The sequence below is a fragment of the Thermobia domestica genome, chromosome 5 (assembly GCF_964235325.1).
Source record: "Thermobia domestica chromosome 5, izTheDome1.hap1.1, whole genome shotgun sequence".
Classification (NCBI taxonomy): Eukaryota; Metazoa; Arthropoda; class Insecta; order Zygentoma; family Lepismatidae; genus Thermobia; species Thermobia domestica.
In genome coordinates this window covers 214,745,662-214,770,562 of record NC_137458.1, presented here as the reverse complement: position 1 = coordinate 214,770,562, position 24,901 = coordinate 214,745,662, and the positions used below count along the sequence as shown (strand labels likewise).

At 35.0% G+C, this 24,901-nt stretch overlaps 1 protein-coding gene across 3 annotated transcripts in view; it reads left to right on the top strand.

Annotated features, from left to right (window-relative positions):
* The first annotated feature begins 763 nt into the window (after positions 1–763).
* Positions 764–24,901, top strand: part of Pde11 (Phosphodiesterase 11) — a 959,005-nt gene continuing 934,867 nt past the window's right edge. For all 3 annotated transcript variants that reach the window (XR_014131602.1, XM_081759673.1, XM_081759669.1), the window contains exon 1: positions 764–934. The gene's annotated coding sequence lies outside the window, so the exon portion shown is untranslated. The remainder of the gene's footprint in view (positions 935–24,901) is intronic.

Sequence of the window (24,901 nt, the reverse complement as noted above, 5' to 3'; positions counted from 1 at the left end):
TTGGAAAGTGCTATTTTGTAATATCTGATACATACCCCCAAAGATGATTATACCACATGCTACACAAAATGGACGGAGTAATGATAACTGTGTATCAATAAAGAGGGTGAGTTTATTGTGAAATAGGCACAGGTTAGTTCCCTGTATTTCCTTTTTCTTGGAAATTAGAACACACTTTTGGTATGCACCTTGTACGCATATTTATGCATGACTAAATGAAAAACATGGGGAATGCTCTCATATATTTATGTTATAAATTGATTGTATATGAGAGCGTTGCTTTATATATATAAATAGAATTAAAAATAATAATTTTTCTAAAATCAGAATTTTTTACTTCTTTGTTCGATGTTTTTAATTTTATTTTCTTTTTACCTTTTAGTACAATTTGTTTATTTTTTACTCTGTAGTGCGATTTGTTTTATTTTGTTTATTATTTTAAAGGAAAGCATTTTTTTTAGAAAATACACATTTTTTTAGAATATACATAAATTCTTTTATGAAATAAATCCAAACATCCATTTATTTATTAGCAATAAAAAAGTATCTGAAAGAGAAATTAGTATTGCTTACTACACTACATTCTGAGAATCGTGCCCAATCTTTTCATAGATAACGCACGTCTGCCCTTAATCCACCCACGCTGCCACAGCTGATCGTGTTGGTTCTCTGATTAGTTTCGCAGATGTCCCACTAGAGGCGCTTTTCCAATTTGTATTAGCGCGATCCGATGCGCACTTGTCACGTCTCCAGTCGGTTTGTAGTGTTACCTGGCGGCAGACGGCTTGTTTGCGGATCTCGTTCGTTCGGTGTGTTGTTTAGTGCTGTGTGATTTCAAAAGAGGATTTGTGTCTAGCTCGTAATCGCGTGTGACGTCACTCGAAATTACAGGAGGATCTCTGAGTCCTCCTTAAATTGTGTTGTCATTCGTGTGGTAAGTATTATGTTTGTCATTTGTTTGTTGTTCTTTCAAGCTCGCGCTTGTGCCCTCGCGTAATCGACCGTCGTCGTAATGTGTATTTGTTTGTTTTCGTCCGTCACCCCGTTACTTCCCGCTCCAAGCAGACGGACATCTGTTTGAACATTTTATTACAATCTGCAACTGTTCGTGTTACATGGTTTGTTATTGAAAAAGAGCGTGGAAAGGTTTATTTCATGGTAACATGGCTATTTGTCATGTACTGTTTGTATATTGCATGAAAATGTGATTTATCTTAAAACGGAAATAATTGTATTTATTTTATGTATGTTGCGGAATATATAAAAGAAACGAGGATTGTTCACGCTAATTGTGCGTTATCAATAAATACAAATATAAATAATAATTATAGTAAGAATTAAAATATAAATTCAAAACTCATGTCGAACTTTATTATTGCTTATAAAATCATAGGCTGATACAGGTGTTAAAATGCGAGGTAACGAGTTCAATGCTGAACTGAAATCATCAACTGGGATTAATATGGATTGACATAATGTGATTGGAATTTTAGTAGGAGTTTGCTTCTACTTTATCATTTCACGAATTATTTATTTAAATTTCTTATAATATCCATTTGAGTCCTGCGGGAACTGTTCCGTAGAACTTCATAAGTATAAAATAGCTTAATGGTAGAGCGCGCACCGGTGGCCCAGTCCACGTGAGTTTGTGGTGAACATCTTATTCAGGGGCGTCATTTAGGGAGGCAGGGAGGGGCATTTGCCCCCACTGAGTTTGAGATGTATATAGATTTTATCAATAGAATAATAGTAAATCAGTGAAAAACGTGAAATTTTACTTATATCAAGGGGTCTTGCCCCCCCAAGCAAAATCTGAAATGACGCTCCTGATCTTATTCATGAAATTTCTTAGGGTTTCCCTACATTTTCATTAAGTCGGCCAGGACGTATATATTAAGACATTGTCCCGGCATTTGCTTAGTAGAACTGAGGAAAAACAGGCAAGATTGGCGGCTTACGGATTTGAACCCGAGATTGGGTTATAAAGAAATAACGTTAATTAATTAGCTTACGGCAGATACGCACTCGGAAATTTTTGTCCTGAGGGGTCCAATATTACTACTTATAGACACTACGTCTATATTTCTAGGTAGTATTGAACCAGCGTTATTCTGCATCCGAAAAGACGATAAGTAATTGTTAAGCACTGCCATCAACATCCTTAGAAAAACGATAGAACTAAATTGCTTTTATAAGGAAAGAAAGAATACGGATGAAATGAAATATCAAATCTTTAGGCCACATCAATCATTTCTTTGCTAAAGAAGTATATATATATATATATATATATATATATATATATATATATATATATATATATATATATATATATATATATTCATATAAGAAAATGTGGAAATGTATATCGAGCTACGAAGTTTTGAGGGAGTCCATACCCGGTGAACCCCCGCGTTAGTGCCCCTGGCCTACAACTGATCAGTCCCTTAGCTCTTGCGGTATTTTATCTTGCTGTCTCAGTCTTGAGCTACCCAAAGGTTTATTTTTTTTCTATCTTACTCCTAAACTAGAAGGTTAAATGATGCAAGATCATTTTAGTCTAGGAACAATTTGTAGGCTTACTTTTGTTATTGACATCTTATCAAATTGAAATAATTATTTATTGCTAATAAATATTATTACCTTTATTTATTTGGAGGTTTTTTCTTTTCCTTTTTTCAGTTGCGCTGGTATGTAATACGTTAACTAATGCATAAAGTGAGATTTGAATCACGTAAGTTTCCACTTCACATCGAGTCCAGATCTTCCGCATGGGAAATGAGAACACTGAAAATTTAGTCATCATGCAGCCTAATATTATTGTTATCACACAAGTATCATAGTAATCATTTGCACCTCTTATCCAAGTGATAACTGAAGTATTACTTTATTACATTATGTTTATCTGAACATAACATATTGAGTAGGCTTCAAATCTATGTTACGATACTGAATTCACCGATGTTATCAAGACAAAAATCACTCTTATAAAACTTTTGAACAATAAAATAGAAAATGATTAGATTAAATTTGATTTTGTAAGCATGGTGTTTCATTCAGTACAGAGGATGGTGAATTGGTGATAGACCGCTCACCTTGAGTGCTTGTGGTGCATGGTTCGATTTCAGACCATGTGAGCTAGTGGAGACAACTTGATATCTATAGATCTTCTCGGAGTTCTCTCGTTTGCTCCCATATGTCCATTCTATCAATTTTTTTCATTATCACATGTACTTGTGCTTATAATCTGTCTGTTGCAAGCCAGGACACAAAGACATTTTATGTATTTTTCGCTTGGTTCAAAGAGTACCACAATTTTAATTTCTCTTGCTTCTAATTTAAGAAGGATATGAACTGTTTCCGGGAATTAAACCTTTTCGAAAGAGAACTGTTGAAGCCAAAACTAATTAACTTATGTCTTTCGTATGTATGTGTTTGTAATTTGGATATAATGTGTCGGAATTGGAAGAATGTAATATAGGCACTATTTTCTATTTTTACACATCATATCACGCAGGTTACATAAGCATCATAACTCACACAACGGCACCTATTGCTGAAGTCTTGTATGTTTAAATAGTGCTTTCGTGTTAACAGGACGAATATTATGAAAGATTTGGCGGTGAGCTATCTCGTACGAAATAGTATTATTAACGTTTAACGAAGAAGATTACTATCCAAAAGCAATATATATATATATATATATATATATATATATATATATATATATATATATATATATATATATATAAATCGGTAAATCTGATTGAGTGAATAAAATTACTAGGCTGAGAAAATAGACCAAAAGCGTATATTTTTTTGTAAACGTAAAGATGTATGTTTAAGATAATCACGCCGCCTATTAAGATGAAACTGATGCTGAAGCATACACTAATTAAACTTTTCATGATGACACTAACAAGACGCAGTATGGTTAATGAGATATAGCCCAAAGTTACAGTAACTCTAAATTCTAATTTTTGTTTAACTAAAATATTTTCCAAAGATAAGACCATGTCAATCGATAGATCACATCCAACCGAGCAAACTGATATGCTTGAGGCTAAATTCTTATGCGTAATTTTTGAAAAATCCAGAAAAAAACTAATTTTTTATGGCGATAAAATATTTGTCCTTCTTTGTCAATCTAACGTAGTTCATAGTTGTTACTCTGCTGAAATATATATATATATATATATATATATATATATATATATATATATATATATATTGTTTACTCGACATGAAAAATAAACACCGTATACTAGCAGATTGTATCTATTATTCTTTATTTGCTTCTAACAATGTCAAATACAATCTATCCTCCTAATAGTGAGGCACATACTACCTGTAATAAATTTATTTATCTAACAGAAAAGTAACGGAACACTGAATTTAATCTCTAAGATCTCTTCTCTTTTTCAATTAAAACCCTGTTTGCAACTTTTTGCCAACACTACTTTTGTCTTCCCTTTACAGATAGATTTCTTTGTGCAGTTTTTCTGCTTATTTTTAGAGAATACGATGTGTAACTTTTTGTATTACTAAAGCCCATAGATGTAAATTGGAGGGGAAAGAAGCAGTTTTTCCTCTTAAATTTCCGATATGTTCTAACATAGTTATATTTGATATTACAGGATTAGGATTAGCAATTATACTTCTGGGCTTTCATAATCATTTAACCCGCTACGTATGAGATATGAGTCCCTTGGCGATTACACTACCCTGGAAATTGGGAAGTAGGGATGCGCACGAGACAAGATTTGTGTCTGTCTCGTCTCGAAAATGTGCTGTAAAAGTGATGTCTCGACTCGAAAAATGTATATTTTACTATTGGAAGAGCCGTGTCTCGACTCAAATTTTGTCAGGAAAATCCTGTCTCGACTCGTTTCGTGCGCATCCCTATTGGGAAGAGGCCTTGGATCTTTAAGTACCATCCCGACTTTTGCCCGGTGTAAATGAGGAAATCCCAGGAAAACCTCGGTCAAGATGGCAGCCTGAAAAGGTTTTGCATCTTTTCGGCCGAGTTCCCCACCGGGAATCGAACCCGGGACCTCTCGCACCAAAGGGAGGAGCGTTAATGACTACGCTGCGCGGAGCTACTTGTTACGTACAACTTACATAAAGCACAAGATTACTGTCCTTAGGTTTAGCCATAGCGAATTTCTTCTCTATGTAGGTCAATTACGCTAAGAATAATTCTAGTATCGCTTTTAAATATGTCTGAAAAAGCTTCAAAAAGAACTTACTCAATCATGATTAAGTGATCGATGTTCTTGCCTTTTGTGTGGGTATTTCTTTCTAGTTCCATTCTCGGTGGAAATGCATAATTATGATTCTGATCCCATGATAGAGTCCAGTCCCATCTCTTAAACATCCTCGAACTGAGAAGGGATGCAAACTTGAAAAAAAGAAATAAATATATTGTATCAGATGATTGTGTGGATCACTGATCGGCGTCTTATGGCGTAGGGATGCCTATGGGATATGAGTTGAGACTGTCTCGTCTCGTCTCGTGTGTAACCCTATGTACTTTCTTTTTGATGTAAGTACTTGTTTTGATACGTGAAACACATTAATTTCATGAGCTGGTATTGGATTAATCTGCATAAATAATATCCAATAAGAAATGAACTCTTTTCGAGATAGTAAAAAAGGATTACGCAATTCAATATCCTTGCATTGTAGGCAACCAACATTCCTTTGCTACTGTGCAGGTTGCATAGAAGCTAAGGAATGTAGATTTTAAATGTTAGAAAAATGAAATGAAAGTTTAGTTTGTCCCACTTTTATACTTGTAGGCTAAAAGGAGGCGGATGATTAATTAAGTAGAATCATTGTGAAATTATTATTATTATTATTATTATTATTATTATTATTATTATTATTATTATTATTATTATTATTATTATTATTATTATTATTATTTGGCCTCTCCCAGCAGGAATTGCACCCGCAATTACGAGTAACACAGGGATATGCACTAGCCACTAGACAAGCAGGGAAGGCTATTAAGAGAAATTACTGTTGCCCACAAACTTCTAGAAAACTTATTTCGTTCTCCTAAATTTTGTAGGTCTCATCTCGTTTCAATTCTCGGAAAGCTTTTCTCGGCTCATCTCGTCTCGTTTTGTAAATTCACGCACAAAATTTATGACTTCATTTTTTGCATAATTTTACTTAGAAGTTGTCAAAATCCTTCCGCGTCACGAGAGGTGTGGTATGACAACATTTAAACGATATTTTACATTGGAGTAATTATATTGTGTAATGATTCGCGTATCGGTTAACATTGATAAATATTCTTCATTGTGTTCGTACAACCACTTTACCAATAAATAGTTATAATGAATCATGCAAGAGACAACAAATTTAAAATCTCGGTGAACTAGTGTTCCTCACAAGACTAGGGAAACTTTTAGTCTGGTCTCGAATTTAAAAAGGTTTCCTAGTCGAGTCGAGAGTCGAGGGCTGACATGAAATATCTCATCTCGTTGGCAACACCAGATGAGATATAAATAGCCATCGTTAAAATCGCCGTTACCCGTGAAGATGTTAACGGATAGAGCAAATTTCAAGGAACAAAATCTCAAAAAAAAAATCTTCAAGAGTTACAGGTGGAATAACGTACGTACGTACGTAGTACTAACAGTTGATCTTATAACTAGCAGGATCCTAGCAACACACTGAAATTTGTGTGATTTAAATCATATATACATTAATAAATCAATTGAAACGTACGACGTAAAATAATACGTAGAACACTTCTATGCACTCATGTACCTTAATAAAGAAATATTTTCATTGCATAATTGAATAGTATTAATCCAAAATCATACTTCATGACTATTTCAACAAGAAAGGTATGTAATAACTTGAAAACTGTTGTATCAATCAATAGGAATGCATTGTTATATGGAGTCAACAATTATTTTGGATGTTAAGTAGTATAATGACTTATTTTGAACTAGTACTGTTCTTCTACTCACCAATTCAACTTATTTTTTAAATGCAGATTAAGAGTCGCTACAATTAAATTTACACACAGACTACATTCCATACCGACAAGTACAGTATTGGCTTCCAAGCAGAAAGGATTCAAATTATAATAAATAACATAGTACGGTAATAATGATTATAGGGTTCTGCTATCATTCTCGCAAATTAAGGGAGTTCCGCGCATTACGACCCGCGGCAAACTATTTCATCTTGACGTAGTGTTTATTCATTTTAACACAATTTTTCAATTGTAGCATCTTTCCTTCCTCTTTTTAGACTTTCCAACGTATGCTATGTATGGTAGAGACCTGCACGGGCCGAATTTTTCGGCCCGAGCCCAATCCAGCCCGAATGTACCTAGGCCCGGTCCAGCCCGGGCCCGAAAAGTTTTGGAGATTCTTGGCCCAAGCCCGGTCCGGGCCCGATAAATTTTAAAAGTTTCATTTTGTAACAATTTTCACGGACACACTTCTTCAGCGTTTGCCTTTATTCTAATTATCGTTTAACGAAATTCAATAATTATTAAAGTATTGCAATTAATCGGCCCCAGCCCGGCCCGACCTGAAGAGAAATCAGTGTCGGCCCGCCCAAGCCCGGCACGCGGGCCGGGTCGGGCTTCGGTCTGAGCCCGGCCCGTGCAGGTCTCTAATGTATGGATATCGGAAGTCTTATAGAACACCTATATTTGGATGTCCGTCTTATCGACATATATCATAGCAACAATGGTAGCAGATGTTAAGAGCAGTTTTATGAAATCGATTTGACGTCACAGGGATAGGTGCTAATTCATCCGTTAATGATCTATTCATATCAGAACTGACAGGTACTATTTTCGATTTCAACGTTGATCACCCTAGAACCAAAATGGTAACAAATAGCGACAAACTTTTTTTTTTTTTTTTTTAATTGATTCAGCGTCAAGAAAACATGCAATCTTCACCCGCATTTTCTTACTAAAACCGGACGTGTTAGGAATTTATAACTACTTTCAGTTTCAATATTTACCTCCATAGAGCAAAAACAATACGATGATGCTACTAGCGATTTTTTTGAATCAATTCAGCGTCTCAATAAAAGGTTCTGTTTCCTCCGTTAACAATCTATTGAAGCCGAAAGTGGTTAATATTGATCGCCATGAAGCAAAAACGGTAAGAAGTAGCGAGAAGCGGGTTTCTGGAATCGATTCAGCGTCTCAAGTAAAGACACTTTATTCACCTGCATCTCTCTAATAAAACCAAAAGTGGTAAAAATTTACTACTATTTCCGGTTTCAATGCTGGATTCACTAGTTCGAAAGTCCATTGCTGTTTCATAATATGAATGGAAACTCACTTGTTTATTCAATCATATCCTTAGGATTCAGTTTATTTTCAATGTCTTAACTGATTTCTCTTTCGTTTCTTTGGATATATTGGCACGGGAGACCTGGGCTCGATTCCTGGTGGAAGCTCATGTAGTTCGGATCGCACATTCAACTGTAGGTCCACTTGTCATATAGTCTCGCTGCTCAAAGGAATTCGAAATTCGAATCTAATCAAAGTATTTTTAGTTATACTAAATAAATTATTGTTCTTTACTCCCGTACTGCTCCCAAACATTTTCTCATTGGTGTTTGACTCACCCTTTCATTCTTTTCCAACGGCTGGCATGGTCAAATAATCTAAGGCAGAGTTTTTCAAACTGTGGTCCATGGACTATAAGTGACCCTCGGAGTATTTTCGTCTGGCCCCTTTAGATTGAGCATTAGTCCAGAAACAGATAGAGAAGATAAGATTCAAATGAAGTGAGTATATCACATACTATAATTGAGAATCTCAAACAGGTATAGGCTATGAATTTTTTTAAAAAAAATAAGGATTATGTAAATTCTAGTAACTTATATAAAACGTCTATTTTGATAACCTTCAATTATTTTTTTATAAAAATCTAAGAAGTATTTTCTTCTATTGATATAAATATAAAATTGAAGGGGAGTTTAATTAATGCTATTCTAAAATATAAGTTAGTGGTATGTTCTCAAAACATTAAAAATACGTTTTAAAAGGGAACAAGAATAGATTGGTCAGCAGAACGTTCTCATTAATATATATGGTCCTGACGTGAAAAAAAAAAAAAAAAGTATGAGAAACGCTGGCATAAGGCGGTTCTAAAAGATACATATAAAACAGTCTACCAACATTCTTCTTCATATACACACACATATTTTGAAAGACTTTTTCGGCAGTTTTGTATAGTATTCACGTTCTGTCTCGTATAAACTACAATATTTAACGGGAAAGAATTGGTGAGTCGTTTTCTTAATTTTTGTGCAAAAACCCAAAACGAACCTTCTATTTTCGTACAGACTTCTTTCCTCATAGGCGTCTGCGGGGATATAAAATATCGCATCTGTGTCTGCAACATCTCTGTCCCCATCCATAGCCAATAAGTTAACAGATATATATCGCTTATTTGTTCTGTTATAATTACGATTTCAATAGTAGTTTCTAACATGGTAATTGTAAATATCTCCTTTCTACTTTCTTTAATTAAAAGTTTTTTGTGAACCCTTTAAGAAAGAGTTCTGTGAATCTCTCAAATACTGATTTCTGGAAATAAAATTGTCAAGTTGTAGTATCTGTATAATAATTTAAAAGCTTTTTTTTTCTTTTCATCTCGTTACTCATAAGACATGAGAGACTTTGTTTGAAACATAAAGATAAAATGGAGAGGAAAGCTCCTTGAAGAAGAAAGAAACAAATAAAATCGCAACATCAAACAAACTTCCATAAAATCCCATCAGCTCTTCCTAATTATTATAGGATTTTAAGAAGAAAGGAAAATACAGAATTTTGCTCTGGTGATTATTTTGTCACAAAAGAAAAATCATACTTTAATACGAGAAGTCACGCAGCCACACATACAAAATAAAAGATCTGTGCACCAGACTTTTATGACACATATAGAGTACGGGATCGATGTAGTTTGTTATGCAGACTCCAAATTTTGAAACCCCAAGACAATCGACCGTATCAATTCTTTTATGGGCAAAAATTTTTAGTGATTTTGCATAGGGAAAAATAGACGTAAGACAGCCATACAAAAAATAAAGTTTTATGCAGTGAACCCCAAAGTATGGATTGGATGTATTTTGATACACAAAATCCAAGTTTCGAAACCCCAAGACGATCGACTGTGTCAGTTTTTTTTTTTTTTTATGGGCGACAAACTTCAGCGAATTTTGGTGTGAATTTTGGTACGTAAGATAGCACATAAGTTTTTCGACCATAAAATGAAATTGACACGGTCAATCGTTTTGGAGTTTCGAAATTTGGATTCTGTGTACCAAAATACACCAAATCTATACTCTAGGGTACGCTGAACAGAACTTCTTCTTCTTTTTTGCATAGCTGTGTTACGTTTATCCTCCCTATCTAAATTCGTTAAAGATTTTCGCCCATAAGAAAATGACACGATCCATCGCCTGGGGCTTCGAAATTTCGATTCTGTGTAACAAAGTACATCGAATCCATATCCTGAGATCCACTGGATAAAACTTTTTTCTTTTGTGTGTGTGTGTGTGTGGTTGTGTAGTGCGTTGAAAGATGATTGCAAAAACTATTCTCTTTCACCTACATCCGCTCAGATTTCTAGCTATTACGATACTGACAGGAAGAAGTAAACTATAGAGTTTGGCTTAGTTTTACTCCAGAAATGTATATATAGCTTCCAGGAGGGTTATGCAACTCTTTTTTCTTTCCTGGAAAAGAGATCGCAATAAGAACAGGAATTTGAGGGAATGGACCGCAAACATCCTTGCTAAGATTACATTTATCTTTCCAGTACAGGAAAGCACAATAAAATGTGGAAGATGATAGGTCATAGGTAGAGCACGTGCAAATGGACTTTTTATTACCTGTGTTATCCTAGGTCGCGTAAGCTTTAGTGGACGAAACGTTCGTCCGTGAAGTTTCTAAGATTCTCATGGTTTCTTCTACTGTCTCTTCCTCCGTATGTCAGTTGCAACTACGTTATTAGTGATCTTTAGCATAAGGACATACCTCGGGTAGTACATAATTTATTTTCATTCCATTTTACGATAAAAGGATGTAGTTATTAACAAACGTTTTCTTTAAAATGAAGATAAAATAAAAAGAAGAAAGTAATCTGAATGAAACCTTTCATATAGTAAGGTTTCATATAGTACATCTTATGTAAACTAGTAAAATTAATATATCAACACTTTCGCTTCTCGCCTTATGTACCTGTGCAAATTCAGGCTTTCTGTCAATTTAGTACCTTTTTAAAAGATTTATAACACGTAGTAAGAAAGAAAAAGTGTCATGCAAAATACATGCCAAATAAATCTAAGCATTCTATTTTAAAGCGAATACATTTATTGGTATTGTTGGGTAGAATTACCACAATGCTACCGACCTAGCATTTTTTCAAAATTCGAACCAGGAGGCTCAAGGGGGCGTTTACCGGGATATGTAAAAGTAGTAGAAAATGTCCGATATTAGTGTCTAATTTATAGTTTTCGCGGTCGCTGAGATCAATTGTGAAACTTCGATCGCATTCACCCCATTCGGCTGCGGGCCTGGGGTCACACGGGGGGGGGACCGAAACACGTAAAAGTAATCCAAAATGACCGATAGTAGTGCCAAATCCATAGTTTTCGCGGTCGTTGAAATGAATGGCGATACTCCCACAGGCGTTGACTTCCAAATACATTCCCCATGTGAAGAATGGGTATATTCGGCTAGTATTTGCAATAAACGTATTGTTTTGTTCAGCGAGTAGTTTAAATCAGATTAAATTCTGCTGGTTAAAGTATTGTAGAAATTTCTTGTTGAAGAAATCTCATATAGTGAACATAATTTCGTGAATGTGATAATACATTTTTGTACATTTTTTAAGTTGTTAAAAATCTGTGAACGGCCTTGCGAAACCCTTGGGCAAGGCATTTTATTTCGTGCAAACATTTCTTTCTCTTTCTTTCTTCGTGGAATTGAATACATTTTCCGCACCTTTGCTGTAGAGCAAGAATCCTTAATTCCATATCCTCCGTAGGCATTTCTGTTTTTTTTTTTTTTTTTTTTTTGTTTAATTTCTTTCTTCTTTTCCGTTATCTGTTTTATTATTGTCTGAGAGAAATTTTATTTGCTATCTGCTTTGTTCGTATCTTTATTATTATTATTATTGCATTTTACAATGAGCGTATATCACGCGAAAGAACGTTACCTGTTGAAATTATCAACACATTTTATTTCTCATAGCCGGACTATAAAGTACATTTTTCGAGCCCATTAGGTCAGTCATATACTGATACCTAACAAGCTATTTTATAAAATTGCTTTAAAGGATAGAGAACTTGTCCGTTTCTTAAGAAGCAGTACATAAATCAGAAGAAAGGCAAAGAGGAAAAAAGTTTAGTGAAAAATGTTATATACAGAAAAATGAAGTATAGATTCACCTGGATAAAATCGAAAAAAAAAATATACATAAAACATTTCAGAAGATATTGTGAAATGCTATAAGTTAATACCTGAAAGAAATCATATTTTGAGTTATCACATGTGAACTAGATTAACGAAATATGTTCCAGAAAAGAATGTATGATGCGTTTGATAAATTGGCACTGATGTTTGCCAAGTCGGTGAGTACACCAATTTGTCAGCTTTATGCTAAGCTGTTCTGTGAAGATTTAACTGCACCAATAGAGCAAGAAGACCTATTGGAAAAATAGCTTAGGTATTTTATGCTTACATTAGCAGCTATCTTGATGGTTGGAAGAATATTTTCGCTTCACAAATCGTTCTTCCGTAACAGAGCACAGCAGATACTTTTCAAACGACACTTGTTAGCAGTAGCCAAAAATAAAAATTCATTTATAACAATGCTAGTTTTCAAAATTGGGTCTACGAGGTTAAAAAAAAATACGTATTTAATTTATTGTTCACTGCACAAATTTTCAACCACTTCCCCTTCAAAATCCCCACTTTTACTGTCAACATATCGTTGCTAGCGTTTCTTTCAGTTTTGTAATATGTGCTGGACTTTCTTCGATAGCGCACATAGGTCTCTCTCAACATATTTATTTCTTTTTCTTTTAATTTTCCTCATGATCTGGACACGACGTCCTTTCAAAGTGGTTTTCCTTTTGAGAAAGAGGAAAAGTTTACTGGGACTAAGTCTGGATAGTACCGTGATTGGAATACAATAAATGTTTGATGTTTTACCAGATACCTGGTAACAAGAAGGAATCCATGAGTTGGCGCTTTATCTGGTGCAGTTTCCACGACTAATCTAATCTAATATAAATAAAATAGTTTGTCTGTCTATCTATCTGTGTGCGGCCTATGGGGACCAGACGAGTGGACCGAGAGTTACCAAATTTGGTTCACGGATACCTTGGTCCAGCCCCCGGACCAAGACGAAGCGTTTTTTTTATTTAAATTTCGAACCAGGGGAGTCTCAGGGCTTTTACCGGGACATGTAACAGTAGTAGAAAATGACCGTATTAGTGTCGAGTTCATAGTCTTCGCAGTCACTAAGATCAATGGCGAAATACCGATTGCATTAACTTCCAAATTCACCGTATTCGGCTGGAGGCTGGGGTTCACCGGGGGGGAGAGGAGGATACCGAAACATGTAAAAAATAATTCAAAATGACCGATATTAGTGTCAAATCCATAGTTTCCGCGGTCGCTGAGATCAGTAGTGACATTTCCATTAGCAATGACTTTCAGATTCATCTACCATTGTATGCAGGGCAGGGTTTGTCTACGGTGGAGGGGATACCGAGACATGTAAAAAAAAAAATAATAAATAATAATAATTCAAAATGACCAATATTAGTGTCAAATCCATAGTTTCCGCGGTCGCTGAGATGAATGGTGATACTCCCAGAGGCGTTGACTTCCAAATACAGTCCCCATGCGAAGAATGGGTATTTCAGCTAGTTCAACAATAATTCTGGTTCTATCCTACCCACACCACCTACCAAACGTGTTAGAATTTCCTGGTAAAATTCCTTACTAGAAGGCTGCATACTATAAAATTATTGACTGTCTTTAAAGGTTCTTGTACGCAGCTATTTTTAAGGGTTTGTTAATGCTTCCCTTGTAGTTCGTAGAGTTCTTGTAGAGCCGAATATTTAGCACGCATGAAATTGGGATTGATTCCAGGTGCGGGTGTAAGATTTTCATGTCGTTCTAACACCTAAGGTAATTGAGAAGATGTTTGATTGGAGAAGTAATCGTCTCCAACTAAAAATAGTGACAGAAATAACGACATTCGAAGACAATATGCTGTTATAGCACATCATTCAACTAACGGCCGAAAATAAGTTTGTGATAGACAATGTCGTTCGTGTCTGTCACATACTAAATATGTAGCTTTAATGGACCCTAGGTCCCTGATCCTGAACTAGTTGACAAGACTGAATCTAAATTATGACTTCTGTTCTTATTTAATTTACAAACCTTAAACATTAGCTCTACGAAACTCGATCTGTTAAGAAATCAAGAACACAATGATCTTCAACTTTCAAAGTTCGATTTTGGACAATCATGGAGGCGCTAATTGCACAAAGACCGCTCCAATAACGCGTCACAATATACTGTGCTGGTAAGATGATTGAGATTTTATGAAAAAATCTAATTAAGAATTGTTAAAGTAATTTTTTATGTATTTTCTCAATTGTTAAAGTAATTTTTTATGTATTTTCAACAATAATAATATCTTCAGAATTTGCGTCACTCATACTACTCAAACATTATTCATATTGCTCGTAGATTTATCAGACTTCACGAGAAATGAAATGAAATCTTGAACTCTACACTCTTGTGTCCTTTAAGGTAAAAGAGGCAGATGATTAGGTAATTATAGAAGAGTTAGTGAAATGAGAGTGTGGAAGGAAATGGGAGAACCACTAGAATTTCCAAGAACATTATGTTGCCCACCATTAAGTCATTTTGCAAGGAATCGTACCACGGGTTCCTGCGTGAGATGTGAGCGTTCTACCACTGAGGCTCCGTACTTCTCAATTTTAACAAGAATGTTACTTTCAAATAGCACTATTACTAATAACAAAATAATTTAGCCCTACCCTCGGACTAGTAGCTAGTACGTGCGTCTTTGGTGAACTTGGTCCCAGGTTGGATTCCCGGTGGGAGAGCACAAAAAATACAATTTCGCAATCGTTCTCCTTCATTCATATGTCTACTGTAGTCTAAAGGGCATAATCGAAACTAAAGCTTAATTTCATTTCATTTTAGTAAAATACCTGTATATGGAACGCAGACTTTAATTACACATGGAAAACCCAAACCAGATGCATTTTTAGACGAATCTTCTCTTCCCCAGAAGCTAGGTTAATAGTGACTATGGAACTGGGAGTCAGCTTGGGTCCGTATTATATCCAACAAAATTGATCTGAGACAGCTTAATTACTTTGCTCTTATAGAGTGCAGAAGAAACCGGAACTCCTGCGGCATCTGACTAAAATATTTGGAATACAATTACTTCTGCCATTTCCAGTATGTTGCATGTCTTCCGTGTTAGTGGGCAATGTGTTTCCGATGCTAGACTGGGATATTTTTTTTTCTTCCTGTGCATGTTGTTGCTCGAAGGGGGGAAAAAGTGAAAAAATAGGAACAAACACGAAAGACTTCTATAAAAGAATGTTAAAATACTGTTATTACCGGCTGAAGTAAATATTTTCTTTTCGGTGGCGTTCTCTTCAGTGCAGTCAGTATGTATTTAAAAGATTCTAGATTCATAAATATTTTTGCAATGAACTTAAAACGTTCGTTACTGTTTTCTCTGTGTCTGTGTGTATGAGTCTGTTATTTGCGATTTTTTTTTTTTTTTTTTTTTTTTTTTCAATTTTGAGCCCTCCATTCGGTAGAGCATCATGGAATTTTTCATGTCACACTTACCGTTCACGAGATATTGGCCAAAAAAAGTTCCGATTTCAGGAGATTTAAGGAATCATATCTTGGGAACGATAAATCATAGAGAGATGATATTTTGCGAATTTTTCAATTTTGAATCCTCCATTCTGAGCATGTCTTCGTGAAACAAAATGTCGTAGAACGTTTTAACAGAACTCTTAAACAAAACACGTGGGTAAAATTTAGTACTCAAGGAAATTATAAATGAATAGACGTATTACAAGAGTTGTTTTATGAGTGTAATAATAAGGTACATAGACCAAGTGGTATAAAACCTGTAGAAGTTAATAAGCAAAATTAATTCATTTTAAGTTTGTTCTGGGAACGCTCTTGCCGTATTCTCAACTGGCATGTTCTGATTTCTGTAATAAATTTGTGTAGAGATAGCAAAGTTCGTAAAAATTTCTCCACTTTACATTTGTTTGTTTTCAGGCAAGTGTAATCCTATATCAGAATTCTTATTTTACAATATTATTAGTGTTTAACGAAAAAAAATGTGTTCAAAGATAAGAGATATACCAGTCGATGGATCTCACTAAGAAGGGAAGCTATCCAACTCCTCGACAAGTATCGCATTGAAACTTGCACAAGTAGAAGAACATGCTGAAGGCTGGAAATATGCTTACTCCGATGATTCGCAACGTCGTCCAACAGGAATTATAATGATCGTTCCCCATAGCCCCTGAAAGTTATGTACTCTGGTCATACATGCCTTGGATAGGATATGAATCTGATACACTGAATTTGTTTTCTCATGAACACAAAGGTTGCAAACTCAAGATGATAACAGTTGGTGATGATTGTGATCTCTGGTATGTTATTGATGCAAATCGATATCAAATGGAACACGATACGCGATCGTAAGTTCTAAACGAACATGTTTACCCGGTGGAGAATAGGACACGCTGGTACCACAATGTAAAAATGGCTTTTTATAATGATTAGTATACTACTACTACTACTACTACTACTTATTATATTATTATTATTATTATTATTATTATTATTATTATTATTATTATTATTATTATTATTATTATTATTTAGTTAGTAGTAGTAGTAGTAGTAGTAGTAGTAGTAGTAGTAGTAGTAGTATGCGTAGTAGCATGGTGAATAAAAAATAATAATGAGAAGAACAAGAAGACAACAAATATATTGTTGGGACCGTTCAGTAACGAAGGACTTCGGCCCGTCTTGAGTGTCCTTTAGCACTGCTATACTACTCCACAAACAACTATACCCCAGCCGAGATTCGAAGCTGGTACTCTGGAATCGCTGGTTTGATGCTTCAACCCACACAATCACTAAGTAGGCAACAAGACGAAGATATGCTACTACTACTACTACTACTACTACTACTACTACTACTACTACTAATAATAATAATAATAATAATAATAATAATAATAATAATAATAATAATAATATGCTATACCATTATTAATACTGATATTAATCCTATACTATTTCTTCTTGCCAACCTCGTGTTCGTGTGAGTTGGGGCGTCAAGAAAGCGACTCAAGTGTCCCGGCTTCGAATCCCGGGATGGCGTCCTTCTACGAGCATACTATCCGGGGAAAGGGAAGGAAAAAAGGATTCGGGAGGGAAAGAAGCGACCTGGAACCTATATTAGGTACCAACCCGGCATTTGCCTGGTGTGAATATAAGGAAAACTCAGGAAAAACTCATGATGGTTGGCCTGAAAAAGCTTTTTACACTTGTTTGACCAAGTGCTCCACTAAGAACCAAACCTGGGACTGTTCATTTTGGAGTTTCAAACCTTTATAGCAGTGCTAGAGGACACTCAAGACTTACCGAATTTCTTCGTTACTGAATATGCCCAACAATACATTTGTTGTCTTTTTCTTTTCATTATGATCATTATTTTTACTTATCACTCTACTAATCTTCATAATACTAATCATACTACTACTAATAATAATAATAAGACTAACGATCATACTGATAATAATACTAATCATCATAGATACTAATCTCATGCCTAGTTTGTGAGAAAATTGAATAATTATGTAAACCTAAAATTTGATGTTGAATGAGAACATTTTAAGGTGAGACTGATACTGAAGTATACCTTCGTAAAGGCTCGTTATTATAACGCTAGCAAGATGAAGGCATGTAATGTGGTTTAAAAGAAACGAGATATAAGCCAAAATTATAATTAATTCTGAAAGCTTATTTTCTATTTAACTAACTTACAATCGAAACATAAGGCATATATCAATTGATAGAATATATCGAGCTTAACAACATGACATTCTTAAGAACATATTCTGATGCGTAGTTTCTGAAAAAATCAAAACACGAACTTCCATGGCGCTAAAATGTGTCGTTTGTAGGGATGGCCAAAATTTTCTGGAATCGGATATTTCACTTTCCGAGTTTCGGAAAAAAATCTAAATTTCGGATTTTTCCGAAATCCGAATTCCGGAAAATAAAAATTTCGGAATTGGCCATCCCTAGTAGTTCGTTTCCAATAATAATTGATAATTCTACTGGAACAGATAGTGTATAGCAAGGGGAGACCGGCCCAAAATGACATACCAGGGTAAAATGGCACACTGGTTGTTTTCGAAAACTGTTTGATTAGAAACAGGGAGTAAATGGTTTAAATGAGAGTTTGATGTAGCACCACTAGTGAGCAAAAATGGTGTGTGTGTAGGTAAAACGCAGTAGGTGTCATCGGCGAAAAAGTTATTTTGGTAGGTAAAACTGTTATTTCTTTCTGTTTTTGATGTTGAATTATTTTACAGCACGAGCAAGTACAGTCATTTAAAAACATATCAATTGTAAAGTACATTCCACTAAAGGTAGGTTAAGCGTAGAAACTTCAAGGTTAAGCTTTCACATAATGTGCAGCTAACTGTTTTTGTTTTCCCTGCACATCAGGTCAAGATGGCACAGTAAATACTGTACTATGCCATTTTGCCCTGGTTTAATCTGCTGAAATTCTGAAACATTTAAAGCAGTTTTCTTCAAATACATTTGCCACATATTACAATCAAGAGATGGAAAGGTGGTTGAAAACACATCCCGAAAGAACCGTGAGTCTTAGTAAAGTCGCCAAATTATTTTCAAATGTTTATTTGAAATCTGCAACAACGCTCAGTGCGCTTAATGGATTCAAAGCAACTAGCATATGTCCTTTCAACCAATATATATTTCCAGACCATTTGTATCTACTAGCTGCCACTAGATCGCCCTTAGCCAGTAGATCAAAGTGAACCGAATGTGAATTCGAATGCAAAGTGTGAACAAGTCACAAACCCACAAGATAAAACCGCAACTTCCGTTGAGGATATTTCCCCTTCAGAACCAGGTCCATCTACACCAGAGCAGGAAAGATTTTCAGAGGATCCTGTAGCAGTTTCCCCTAAAACCTTCATTGAGCACATTTCTCCAGTACCACGAGCTGCAATGAAAACGCGAACATAGAAAAGAAAGAGGTCTACACGTAAAGAAAGTCAACTCCTCCCATGTAGTCCATACCTCACGGAACTGAAGACAAAGAGCGAATCTAAAATTAGACCTGCAGCACAAAGAAGATCAAAGAGAACTATGAAACGTAGGATCTTTATTGGTCTTAGTGATGAAGACCACAAGAGTCTAGTGTCTTAGCCAACGGTTGGAAGCCACGAAGATGATAACGATGCGCCATGTATCTACTGTAACGAACTTTACAACATGTCCAAAGCCTGAGAAGGTTGGTTGCGTTGTCAGCTTTGTTTCCCCTGGAGTCAAGCTGCACGTGCTGGATTATCTCCAAGAGCCAAGATGTATGTTTGTGAAGTCTTTGAAAGTTCAATTATACTTAGTGCTTCATTTTCAGTTTCCATCTTGTGTGTTGTCGGCATAACCCTGAAACATATTTTTAGTTTCTTTAATATTCTTTAATTTCTTTTAACATGTTCGTAATAATTTTTACGTTTGTTTTGCAAATAAAGTTTAGGCCTACATTGATATTATTAAATGTATTTGTTTGAAAATGTTTCTTCATCCATTCTGTATGTTTTTCTATTAATCAGTACTCACTTGCCTATATTTCTGTTTATATGTTTCGTAGAAGCAAGGTAGTGTGCTATTTTGCCCTGCCTACCCGGGCAAAATGGACTTTCCGAACTCTTTTTTTAAAAATCTAAAAATAAGAACTTTAACAATAAATAATCATACTGATCTCCATGTCAATATTCAAACAACATTCCAAAGAAGCATTCATAAAAAAAACGAGAAAGTTTTAAACCTATTCTGAGGTGATATTCAAACATAAAGTCGATGTATGCCATTTTAAGCCAGTCTCCCCTGTATTTTTGTACTATATATCTAGAAAAATACGCTGTTAAATATCAGACCGTATTTTCTTCTAAACCGGCATACATACGGTACTCCCAAATATCTTGCAACATTAATTGGTTAGATTAATTCGATTTTCAGCAATGCTTGTTATCTTTTCCAAAACTAGAAACCATAGATTTAAAAAAAATGTATAGTGGTATGAATTTCATAATGAATGTTCTGTAGTTAGAATTCCATAATATCAACCATTTTGATTAGTTAAAAACTACATAGTTTAAAACTCAATGTAAATATATTAAAAATTTAACAACATAACTGTATGAACGGTGTACTCAATGCAATAAATTATTCCAGTCATCTGCAGATTAACAACGATTGAACAGAAATAAATATATGTAATATGCCATTACAGTCTAATGAAATTATGTTTTTAATAGGAGGGTGCCCGAAATTTTTTGCACCGACTGTACTTGATGTTTAACAAAAAATTTCTGGCTGTTCATATAATTCGTAATTTTATTTGTTATTCTATTTCAAATTAACATGGAAAAACTGTAAAAATTCATTAGGAATTATAGTTTTGGGAATCAATACCTTTATTTATATTTTAAATTAGTTATAAGTCTTGTATATGGATATGTAAATGGATTATTACAATTCTTACGGTGTCAGTGCTATCCGAAAATATAGATCCACTATTGGACGGAACTTTCCAGATCAAATAACCAATCTAAAATTCGACAGAATTTTCAGGACCACCCTTCACCTCTCTTTTAGATACCTAGGTCCTTCTAAAAAACTAGTTTAATCCAGATTCTACCAAATTTTATTCGTTTCAAAGCCCCACCGCCAAAATGCTTAGTTTTGATTGGCTGATAAACCCACGCTATGATATTAGGGCGCAATTATTCCATTCCAAGCCGGAAAATCTTGCTGACAACAGCCAGATTTCGATCGTCGAGCTTAAAAGGTCGCAACGGAGTGAGAAAAACTGCAGTAAAAGGTAAAACTAATATAATAGTCGAATAACTACCAAGCAGGAAGCTACGGAGCCATAATTTGTTAGTTTTTCATAGTAAAAACCGGACTGAAGAAATAAAAAATAGATGACGCCATGTTGTGCAGATATTGTTAGTTATGGACAGGCTTTGTAAAGTGCATCAGTTTGCGAGTTTTCTTAGGAATCTATAAACAGTTTCGGAGGAGTGGTGTTTTCCCCCTTAAAATATTCTTATCCTTAAAATTATTCCTTTTTTAGTTACGTAAGGCCTGCCTCACTACCGTTTGTGTTCGTGTATGTAGTGGATGTGATTTCTTTTTGTATTTATTTATTAGTAACATGGCGGTATTTAATTTTGTGGTAGTCAGTCCAGTAATCACAATGCACGTGTAAATTTCAGTAAGGGCTCCTATCTGACTCCCAAATTGGGAGTACGGCTTCCAGCGGGATGAGTTGAACATTCAGTTTGTTTCCGGGTTCCTGCCCCTTCAGGGCAGGGGTCCTATTGCTAGCTAATACTCCGATATGTCCCCTCAGGGCATCGATTAAATAGGTTGATTTCAAGAATATGATTTAGTAAATATAAGGGCCAGTTGGCCCTGTTCATTTCTTTCCTTTCGTTACCTTTCATAGAGCCGATTTAACATGGTGAAATCTGAATGATTTCTGTGTATATTTATTAGTATAACATGTATTAATGTAGTGTGTAGTATGAATGTGGCATGATGTGTCTTGTAGTTCGAGTAGTATGTGTATATTTGTAATGTAGTATCAGTGATAGTGATAATTAAGTGATGAAAGAGTGTGTTGGACAGTGTAGTATTTACTATGCGATAAATTTTTATTACTCCGTCATTAAGTGAACGTAATATAGTATAATAATTCCGTGTACAAGGTCACATTCAGTTGTTCAAGGGTTCATTATATCGTCGCTAGCCCTAGTGTCAAAAGTCAGTACTAACCGCCATTCTTCCGTCGAGGTGCTTAGTGATTTAGTTTTCATGAAATTGACCTTTCTTTCCGAAATAAAACCTAGAAGGTATAATTCACAGCCCATATGAATGTACAGTTAGGTCAAGTGACCTAAAATTAATATATTCTGAAAGTTTCAACATTCTGCATAGTCTAGAAATCTAAATATTTAAATAAATAAACAATACGTAAATTTTTAACAGAAGTCGGGCGATATGATGCTAGTTCTTCGCTTTGAAAATATATTAAATGTCCATTTTTCTTCGTGGCTGTAGAATTTCATTGTTGATGCAGAATTTTATAAACATTAGACATTATCGCAGATAATTCTATTTTCAGTGAACATACATAGGATTTTTTTTTCTTTCGTTCTTAATAAAGCTACCAAGTATTACATAGTATTGTGTGTGTGGTAAAAGAGTCTTGGGTTCGAGTGAGGTTGTCGTGCGGTGATCGGAATGGGAAAATGTTTGTAGTGATTATAGATTTTAAAGTATTATGATGAAATGTGTAAATAGGCTGGGCGTAGATGGAGGAAACAGGGTGTTTGTAGAATATAGCGTCGTGGCAAATGAATATTAATGTGAATATGAATATTAATAAGTATATGAATATTGTAGTAAATGAATATAGAATATAGGACACCCATATAGTTAAATATATAGTAGCCCAGTGAATACTTCGCCGCGTGTTGATATATAGGTATTGAATAGATACGTGTAACTACAAACATCTCAGGTTCTGACCCCTGCACCATAATATCACGCGGACCGGAGGGCGATATATAGTCGGACTACGGTAATTCTTTGTAGTTTATGTGTCATAATAGTAATCAACAATAGTAATACCATCTGATAGAATGGGTAGCATCATATAATCGCTGACTAGACATATTGAATAATAAATTATGAAAAGACAATAGTAGTTAGACAACAGGGCTGTAGTGAATCATATCTTCTGGTCGGTTTTAAAAATAGAATGTACCACTCCGTGAGATTTTTTTTTCTTCACGTTACCTACTCAGGCTAGCTTACAATGTTCATGGAGGCGACAGCTCTGACTGGGTACAGAATCAAAACAATTAGTTATTGAAATTTATTTCGCGTACCCGGATGTCGACCCCTAGTCCCTTTAAGTATTTTCATTTCTTTTCTTAGTTTAATTAGACGAGGGAAATTAACGACATCCCAGACTGTGGCGTGTCTGCGCAGGGTAGCTATCGGTGAAATTTGGCAATAGAAATCACCGATCCAAAATTCAGTTTATTTAATTTTTTTTTTATTTCGGCAAATCATTAGTTAGGGATATCTTAGATAATACTTCTATTCTAGTTTCATTACTGTCCTCGAACCTTCTTAGTTTTTCTAAGGGGTCGAATATTTTTTTTTTTTACTTAGAGATTTCAAAATTGGGGACGCAGTTACCTGGTCCCTTTCCCCCTCTCCTTTTTTTTTCCTGCTGGTCTGGGCCGGATACGGGGATCGGATTTCAATCTTACAAGCCAACTCTTGTGGGATTGGGATCTGATGGACACAGAACTTGCATCCTTGGCAGCAGGACGCCCCTTGAGTCTACGCATTTGAGTAGACCACCCTTTTTGGCATGTTAAGAATATTTTGGCTATGGATTTTGTTGAGAGCGAAATTCGACTTCTAACTTTGTAGCGTTAGTTATTTCTCACCTAAGTCTTTGGCGCCCCTATTCTTCGTCTTCCTTCTTCTCTATCTCTCTCTCTGTCTTCATTTCTTCAAGTTTTTTTTAAATTTTTTCAACCTCCCCCCCCCCGAGATTTTGAACTTGTTACTTACGATTTATTTAACGTACAACTCTGATCTGAAATTACCAGCTGAGACGTTGCAATACACGATTCATGAATGGAGTAGATAATGATTGGGTCCTCCATCACATTTTGACCTATCGCTGAAATGAACAAAGACTTAGTATTTGACGACACTTCGATTACGTTCTTTCACCGTCGTTCCTCTTAAGTTTTTTTTTAATCCGTTGGTCACTTTCCTTTCTGTTTTGGTTTTCAATTACCTTGTAGTTAATCTGGGCCCAGAAATTGTATTTTGATTTACCTAGTTATATCTAGAAATGCTCTGTGTTACGTGCCTGCCTCACAAAGTTTTTTTTTTCCTTCATGATTTAAATACGAATTGATTATATAAAAGTTAAAAATTTATAGACGCGCGGTATCAGATAAAAGTTAATTTGTTTCCAAATGTAATGTTGGAAGTCATTTGTTTTCTTGGACAATGTTGCAACCTTGTAAAATTTTATTGTTGGGGATGATTAATTTAAATGTGTGCGCATTTATTATAAATATATATATATATAGAGAGAGAAATAAATACTTCGAAATGTATGTGTAATTAGTATGTGAATATGATGTTAAAGTAAAAGTATGATATTAAATGTATTATGAATATATGTAAGAGCGCTCGTGTCTGTCCCCCTAGACGTGTATTGGTTGCTATAGTTTACCAGAAGTCTTCCGACGAATTTAAGAATGTAGATTTTGTTAAGAATACCGCCGTGCACTTAAGTAATTTTCCTTTTCTTCTGAATCAATGTAAGTGATAACCTCTGTAATTATATAATGGCATGCATTGAAAAAAATATCGGCAGGTCTAAACGTAACCCACATCATAACAAATATTATCCCTGGACAATTAACCTAA